The sequence below is a fragment of the Alexandromys fortis genome, unplaced genomic scaffold (assembly GCF_014885135.2).
Source record: "Alexandromys fortis isolate MF-2015 unplaced genomic scaffold, M_Fortis_MF-2015_v1.1 scaffold_294, whole genome shotgun sequence".
Classification (NCBI taxonomy): Eukaryota; Metazoa; Chordata; class Mammalia; order Rodentia; family Cricetidae; genus Alexandromys; species Alexandromys fortis.
Genome location: NW_026068192.1, coordinates 427,992 through 437,065, shown reverse-complemented (window position 1 = coordinate 437,065; position 9,074 = coordinate 427,992). Strand labels below are relative to the sequence as shown.

Below are 9,074 nucleotides of genomic sequence, written 5' to 3'. Positions count from 1 at the left end.
GACTAGCTTGTTCATATAAATGTAGCAAGTTTGTTTCTTATATATTGTCAGCTTCAACAGAATCCTGTTCTTTTGGAGTTAGTAATTGCCCCAGTTAAAATTCAAAGACAGCCATTTTTTGAATATTTTGGGATATATGCTTATTCAAAAGGAATTAAGGCTAAGAAATTGGAAATTAAAAGAGAAACATCACAAACTTTGAATGACTTTCAGAAATTACTGTGAGCTATGTCAACAACCACTGTGCCTTCATGAGACTCACCTAGTTCCTCTGTTTATCTGTCATCGTTGTGATGCTTGAACTGCCAGTACTTGAACAGGCAGTGGAGAAGGATTTGTCTCTTTGGCTTTGGCTGATACTTTGAAACCTGTTCCTCATTCAGGATTGCATTTTTCTGCATAAATGTAGGGAGAGGTGCCTGGTGTTATGGCAAGCTGTTATGCCAAGCTTTCTGGTGTCAATGAGAAACCTCCTTCATACTGTGAGAATACAGTGGAGAAACAGAGTCAGAGATTATCCAAATGTAGGGGTGGAATACGAGGCAGATTAGAGGCTGCAGTCATGTTGGAAAATAACAAACGAAAATAATTAAATTACAATAAAAATAACTGATTGTCATACAGGGATGGCAGATGGACATTTAATTCAGGGGCTCTTATGGTTTTTGAAAACATATATTATCAATGCATCAAAATTTGAATCTAAAGATATTCTTTTAGTTATTCGGTTTTTTAAGACATGGTTTCTCTGTTGCTTTGCAGCCTGTCCTGGAACTAGATCTATAGAGCACGCCGGACCAAAACTCATGGAGATCCACCTGCCTCTGACTCTCGAGTCCCAAGTGCTGGGATTGAAGGTGTGCACCTTCACCACATGGTGGATATGTTACTTTTGAGAAGATGTCCTGCTTTTGTTCCACAGAACGTGAGAACCTGTCAATTGCTTCCAGACCAACGTTATTTGAGGGAACAAGAGCTCCCAGAAGATCTCTAGAAACCCTATAAAATGTTTCCCAACAATTATAGGAAGCGTTTTGGAGAAAACTACATGCAAATTTCCAAATAATCATATGTGTTGGTCTTTATTTAAGGTGGGATATTATATATAGAGATGAATACTTTGCATTGGATTTTATCTTAGTTTACTGATAAACATTTAAGGTTGAATTTTATATATATATATATATATATATATATATATATATATATATAACTGCTCTTGGTTAAGGTTTTGTCTTTGCAGATTAATTAAATATCATGTAGAGTTAAGAAGATTAATAGATAGTCATTAATAATAATCAAAATCAAAAACATTTTTTTAGTTCTTTTAGATATGCAGAGATATAGTTCAGTTAGATAGATAATCTTCAACACTTCAAAGACCTAAAGAATATGGCATTTAAAAGGTTCTAAGAACTTACAATTTTCTCAACAGTGAAACATATCTGTTTCTGGCAGCACAAATTACTTCATTTCTGGGTGCTAAAAAGGCAGAGTTATGCTTTCTACCCTGAACAGCAAAGACTGATCCCCTAAAGTGCTTAGAAGTGAGAGAAGACTCTCTGCAGACAGAGGAGATGATAGATTAAGAAGTATTTATGGGACTGTGATACAATCAATCTGAGCCTAGTAAGCTGTAGAAGAAGCCACAAATACCTTAGTGAGGATCTTTGAAGTCATTCACTTCTGACTGGGAATTCTGATAGTCAAAGATGGTGGAAAGCTAGAACAGGGGCTAAAAGGCCTGAGAGACTTAATAATTTAAATTTCACAGAAATTGAAGTCTCTGAAAATCTTCTGTCATAAAAGCACTACTCTTCTACCATAGTGGCTGGTTTTGATCCATCTATGGTGCTGAGATCTCCTGGAGCAAGGCAAACACCCACCTTTTTTTTGTGCATTTTTTGTACAAGTTAGTTTCCAGAGAAGCAGTGAGCCGATGTGAAGATGTTCAGGGATTTCAAGTATTTCTAGAATAGAGCAATGAGATGATCAGGGAAATCTACTCAGACAACAAGGCCTGAAACCATTAAATCAAGGCAAAGTATTAAAAGCAACCTAAACTCAGTGTGACCAATTTTATCCTTTTACACATGCTGCTAGAGTATATGGATTTAGAAGCAATCCTAGAGTATATGGAAATAGACGGCCAAAGCTCGCCTGACAAGAAAAGTCTACCTGACAAGGAAAACTAAGTTTTCAGAACAAAGTCAGTCTACAGCTGTGAGTAATATTGGCCCAAGTAATACTTGGAATAAATTTCTTTCTTCGAGAGAGCAGACATTGGACTTACCTTAAATAATATAGGGACCTGATGAATTGTTCCACGATTTTGTTTCCACGCTGATGCAGCCATCAATAAGAATATTAAAAATCCCAAATGTTGATTTTTGATTATTAAACAGCTATCCTACGAGAGTACTAATGTAATATATCAGCTTGCTTTGACATCTTTTAGAAAGAAAGGTGTCATTTCTGATCACATTCAAAATTGTTGAGGAATTTTAACCTCATACACACGACTAGTTATGGCTGCTGCTTTGCAGGAGTAAAAACGTAAATATGTTCTCTTACAACATAGAAATCTGGAAAATGGAAACTGATACAAGAATTATAAATAGTTAATGAGACCATGCACCTAGCATGAGCTTTAGAGACTAGACTGGATTACCTTCTCATTAAGGTATGGACCAAATCATACCTATAAAATATTTTAGATTTAATAGATTGATTTTACCATGCCTTTGTTTCAAAATATTTTCAAAGATTTTCATGTAGTGTTACATTAGCCAAATAAAGGAACAAATTGGGAGATATCATTGATTAGTGTTGCCTTGGGTAATGATAACACTACCTGATGCAATATATGTGTAGCTCATGCAATACAAAATATTCAAAATTTTTTCAACAAGTTTACATTATCCATTAAGGTTCTTGTTTGTCCATGAAAAATGAAGGAATTTGCTTGCAATTCTTGAACGGCTTCAGCAGAGCCTTTCCCTTATGGCTAGTTCATTCCCCACAGAAAATAAAAATGCAGCCACCTGTCCCGTTTTCAGGACATATATTTTATCCCAAAGAAATTAAGACTCAGTAATTGGAAATTGGGATCAATAGTTTGAAAACTTTGAAGGAATGTCAGAAATGACTGGTAAATATTCAGTGACTGTGCCTATTTTAAAATTGTATACTGAACATCTTGAGCAATGCAGTGAGGTTCGGAAGGGGAGAAGTGACCCAGTTATCCCAGGTTATATATTGATGCTGCAGGTAAAGTGTTGACTCAGGTGAGCGTTCTCCCTGGCTTCTTGAATACACAGCAAAAATAAATAAATAAATAAATAAATAAATAAATAAATAAATAAATAAATAAATAAATAAGTGTGAGTTAAGGTGAGCATTCTCCCTGGCTTCTTGAATACACAATTTCAATAAATAAATAAATAAATAAATAAATAAATAAATAAATAAATAAATGTGAGTTTTCCTTCAGTCACCACATAATTCACTACATCATGTATTTTTTATTCTAAAATTTCCAAATGTCAATTCCCACAAGCATTATACCATGCATAGGTTTTGGCATGATGGTGTAGAAGAGACTTTGGTCTAATGCAAATGAAAAGATCATTGCAATGGATTATTGAAAGGACAAAACCATGCTATAATATAGGGTCAAGTGCATGTGAGCTCACGTGTGTATATGTTTGTGTGTGTGTGTGTTTACAGGAAGAAAATGAACCACAATAGCTTCCTGAATGTAAGCAGCATATAAACCAGGCTAGCTTAATATGAAACAGCAAATTTTAATGAAGGGATAGCTTACAACACCAGGGATCCAGGGATGAGCAGGAGATACAAAAAGCAAAAAAAAAAAAAAAAGAAAGAAAGAACAAAAAAAAAAAAGAAAAAAGAGACCAGCGGGGCTCATGCCCACCAGATTTATATGTAAACATTAGCCCGAGGCAAACATGCCCCCTAATGAGATGAGCTATCCCTACATCTCCCCCTTTTATCTGAATAAGACAGAACTAAACCAATTACAACTATATACAATAGTGACAAATAATAAATATAACAAACAATATTGAGCAAGAAACATATAACAAAAGTTTTGCTAAACATTCTATCTCAAGGAGTCTAAATAATGTAGAGGGTAACTACAATTATATAATCTTCAACTCTGTCAAAGATCTGAGAAGGGAATTAATATTACTTAACAAACGAGAGATATCCAAAATGTGCAACAAATGACAGAGACAACTGACTACCTGGGCAATCACCCAAAGTCTCGTTTGCAATGCTGAGTCAACCAACTTTGGCTAAGGCCTAACATAACTGACATACCATTATTAAAGGCAAGGTGGCAAGATAAGACAATCCTGTTTCATCCACTTATGGATATTCTGTATCTTTGGAACACAGCCCCGCAGCTCACCACAACAGAGTGGCGCCCAATGTGATACTAATGACACGTAAAACCTGAGATGGTTAAAAAAAAAAAAAAAAAAAAAAGGAGAGAGAGTATAACACAGCTTTTGGCTGTTTGTGGGTGGCTTGCTGCAAAGAAATTTTCCTGACTCAGCAGCAGGAAAAAACTGGCTGTTTTAAAATGCCGACTTTCTGGGCTGTGCCACCATTGGTATCTCTGTTTGGCTTCTGCGGGAGACAGCTTTTGAAAGGAGCATTTGGAGTAAAATGCTACGGCTTGCTTGATGGCAATGTGGACTGCTGTGTACCTGGAACTGTGTGTGGCTCAGGGACACCAAATGTCTCTGAGGCAGGAGCAGCTGAGCTCTGCCATGCTGAACAGTTCTGGTCTCAGGCAAGAACTACCATAATTACCGTAATAATAGCAGCACAGTCAAGGTTCAGACTGGGCAGGAAACAGACTCTACCTATTACTGTATTACCCCTACATGGTGCAACTTAAGTTTTTAAGAAGTGCTTAACATTTTAAGAAATGCTCCTGGATAGTGAAAAAAATTACAGATTCACGGCAGGACAGATTCAGACATAGGCATGAAAGAAAAAAAAATATATAGAGAGAATAAAGTTAATGCCTTTAAGAAAAAGGGTAAAGTCTTTAAAGAGACAGAATAAAGTGATAGAGTAAAAATAAGCCTTGTAAAAATGGAAGATACACAGAGAGTCTGGATTATGTACATTGTGTTTTTTTTTAAGTTTTGTGACTGTGAAGGAGCTAAATATAGAGTGACATTTTATTGCATTGGCTGCCAAGCTGAACCAGAATGGATATAAGGGTATTATGACTTCAGAATTTGGGTCTAAGAATATGATGCTTTGGAAAGGAGTTACTTCTTTTGTTTTCGCGGAGGATGAGACCCTGTGGATTTCTTCTATCCCAATATAGTATGATAGAACATGCCCTCCTGAAAGGTTGCTGTGAACACCCTCAAAAAATTACTTTGCTCAACTGCTGACTGAAACGAACTTAGCAGACAGGTTATCCCATAAAAGACCTGATTAACAGCACCCTCTTTCAGTAGGAAGCAGTTTGGAGAGAAAAAACTGTGTCCATGTTCCCAAATATGGTTTATAAATGTTCTTTTACATTTAAAGGGATATATGATAGAGATATGAATAATTTGCATTGGTGTGGATTTATAGGTCAATTTTGTTATATGTATATGCATATTTCTGATATTGATTAAGGTATTGCGATTGTGTAGTTCATTTAAAAATGTAATGTATAATTAAGACATATAGGTTAATAGATAATCATCTATAATAGTCAAATTTGTAGTCATATTACTTAGTTTTTCTAGATATATAGAGATATATTTCAGTTAGATAGGCATTCTTCATATCTTTGAAAGACTGCCGAATATGGCATTTAAAATATTTTAATAACTTAGCGCTTTTCATGACAATGAGACACATCTGCTCTGGGCAGCACCAATCTACTTCAAGAGGAAGATGGGTATCGAAGGGGCTCCTTATGGAGTTTGATAGCCATTTGGGCAAGAAACTGCTCTTGTCTGGACTGTTGCATAAAGTGGACACAGAACCCGCAGAGAGAGGACTGCTGAACTTGCCTAAAGGTGAGATGGTCGTTTGGGGTTCCTGACTCATGAAAGAATCTCTGAGACATTATGCAGGACACAGCAAAATGTGACTGAACTGTCTTTGGAATTTCCTGCTTCATGGAAATGTCTGCTGGATACGATTGGCCTGAAGGCCGAAGATGGATGCCCCAATGGTACAGAGGAACTTTAGGTGACTGTCCAGGCAGCGAGATGTCTCTGTTATTTCTGGAGTTTTGAACTTCTTGTTTGCTTAGGTAATATTATATCCTTCTGGAGTCTTTGATGGAGTTGAATAATGGTTAGTTATAGTTATAGTTTTCCTTAGTTATGATAAAAGATAAGGTAGATATAAGTATTGTAACTGTTATTCTTGTTTGATAACTGTTTTGTTATATGTAATCTTACTATGTTAAAGTGAAAGCCTTTCTTTTCTTTTCTTTTTTTGCTTAAACAGAAAAAGGGGAAAATGGGGGAGAGTCTTCTGTTTTGTGTTAATTTCATTGGTTAAATAAAGAGACTGTCTTGGACCTTTAATAAAACAGAAAATTAGGTAGGCGGAGTAAACAGAACAGAATGGTGGGAGAAGGAAGCTGAGTCAGGAGTCCCCATGATTCTCGCACTCCAGACAGATGCAGGTTAAGATCTTTCCTGGTAAGCCAGCTCATGGTGCTACACGGATTATTAGAAATGGTTTAGATCAATATGTAAGAGCTAGCCAATAAGAGGTTGGAACTAATGGGCCAAGCAGTGTTTAAAAGAATACAGTTTCTGTTTAATTATTTCGGGTATAAAGCTAGCCATGTAGGCGGCCGGGTGCCAGGAACTCGGCCCGCTGCTCCTTCAACACCTGAAAGTTTGGTGTCGTGGATTAACCAGAAGATTACCAGACTAGATGATATTGTAGCTGCTAGTGCTCACCAAGTAGTAATGGATTGAGATTGCTGAAATTGTGTTTTTGAAACTCTGATGATAAGAATGGATACACATAATTGCCACAATGTGTGTAGAGTGTGAGTTTATATGTATGCATTAGTATTTGCAAAAAATTAATTTTAATAAGCAGTTGTATTTGTTCATACCTTTTGTAATTCATATATTTTATTGATTTAGTTGATCACGTTGAGTTCCAATTGTTCCAGGGAAAGGCTGCTTGCTTGTCCCAGCAATCCTGCTCGCTTAGCCCCGAAATAACAAAACAGAAATTATATTAATTAAAATACCCCTAACCCTTTGCTCTTGCCACTTATCAGCTAACTCTCATATCTTGATTTAATCCATTTCTATCAATATGTATATTGCTACATGGCAGTGGCTTACCAGGAGAAATTCATCATGTCTGACCTTGGTGGCTCCATTTTACATAAAAATTATGTAATAAAAAGGATATGTTCTAAATAGGAATGTTATTTTAAAACCCACTCAGAACATGCAAAAATTACAAAATTGTGTCTAACAATGTCATAATTTAGCAACAAATTGATGTTTTCATTTGGAAAAACACAATATATGTATTATTTTTATAATTTCACAATTGTCTGCATGCTTGTATTAGTGTGTACATGTTTTGACATTGATTTCAGAGTAATAGTATTAATTAGAGTGTTGAAATGTTTTAAGGTCCATTAATATGAACATTTAATTTTTTTATAAAATTCACCACAATGCCTTCTCTAGATTTTCCCTGTAATCACCAATATCAGTACTCCATCCTCAGGTCATTTATCTGTTCTCTCTTTTGAGTGACATCTGACTTCAGGGAAATGTGTGTGTGTGTGTGTGTGTGTGTGTGTGTGTGTGTGTTTTGATATGGGGCATTCTTCTAGCACATGGGCATCATTTCAATGCTACCATACATGAGAAAATCTATCATTCCTATTTATCATTTCTATATAATTTAAGCCATTCTGATAATATTTTACATTCATAAAATTCCTCAGAATACAGTAGAACATTCTCTAGATTTTGTAATGAAGCAATTAAATATAAAAACTTACACAATGGAAATTCAATAATAAAAGTGTACATATACATAAATACCAATCAATTTCTATTTGTATGTGCTAGTATAATAGCATGTAACAGCCTTGAACTGTGCCATATGTGGTATGAAATCTTAGAGATTTCTTCATTCATGCTCCATGTCCTGGGACAACATGATAATGGTAGTATACTGTTTTTTTACATGTATATATTATAAACAGATCCAGTTGTTCATATTTCAAATTACTAGTTCATGGACAGATCCCTCTATGAGTCTGTTAATTTTCAAACATAAAAGCAGAAAATAACATAAGGGTTATTATTTAGAGTAGACATCGATGTTTTTAAATGTAAGTAACTACTCTATTACTTTCTTTCCTCTGATTGTATTTTTGCATTCATACAGATTCTACAATTGTTGCCTTCCTCCTTAACTAAAACCGTAGGATCACTACAGTATCTGCTCTTTTTATATACTCCACACTACATCAAATAGGAGCAACATTCAGAAGTCTCCCATACAATAACACTTAGAAATAAATAAAATTAAGTTTTACTGTTATCTTAAAAATCAGGTATTTAAATAATTTTTTACAGTATTAGGGTCTGAGAGTCAGTCTCTTAAACCATGAATATAGCTATAATTTCTATAATCATCCTAAAATGTTAATGTCAAAACCGCAACTAACAGCAGTACAACATATTGAGGTAAAATGTGTGATTTTTCCAGCTACTTCAAATGTCATAAATTGACAAAATTTAGGTCTTTAGAGGTTATTACTTGTTTCATATGTATAGACATGTCTAAATTTTCACTCATAGCTTCTCTTAGATATGCAAATATATAATTGACAAAAGGAAAAATTTGCCAAATGCCAAAACCAATCCTATTCCATATTGATAAGGTGATAGTGGTAAGAGAATCATAAACTTCTTCGCCAACATTTCTGAAAGAATTTATTTTCAAAACTGTCATAAATATTTATCCCTAGGCCCACAGGAAACATTGACACTAACTTCCAGGAAAAAAAAAAAAGGATAAAA

The 9,074-nt window shown here is 35.0% G+C and overlaps 1 long non-coding RNA gene across 1 annotated transcript in view; it reads right to left on the bottom strand.

Annotated features, from left to right (window-relative positions):
* Nucleotides 1-268: 268 nt before the first annotated feature.
* The window catches only part of LOC126492908 (uncharacterized), a 14,986-nt gene continuing 6,180 nt past the window's right edge, over nt 269-9,074 (bottom strand). The window contains exons 2-4 of the long non-coding RNA XR_007589707.1: nt 7,130-7,225; nt 1,887-1,970; nt 269-480 (exon numbers count right to left, since the gene is read on the bottom strand). This is a non-coding gene — a long non-coding RNA (uncharacterized lncRNA). The remainder of the gene's footprint in view (nt 481-1,886; nt 1,971-7,129; nt 7,226-9,074) is intronic.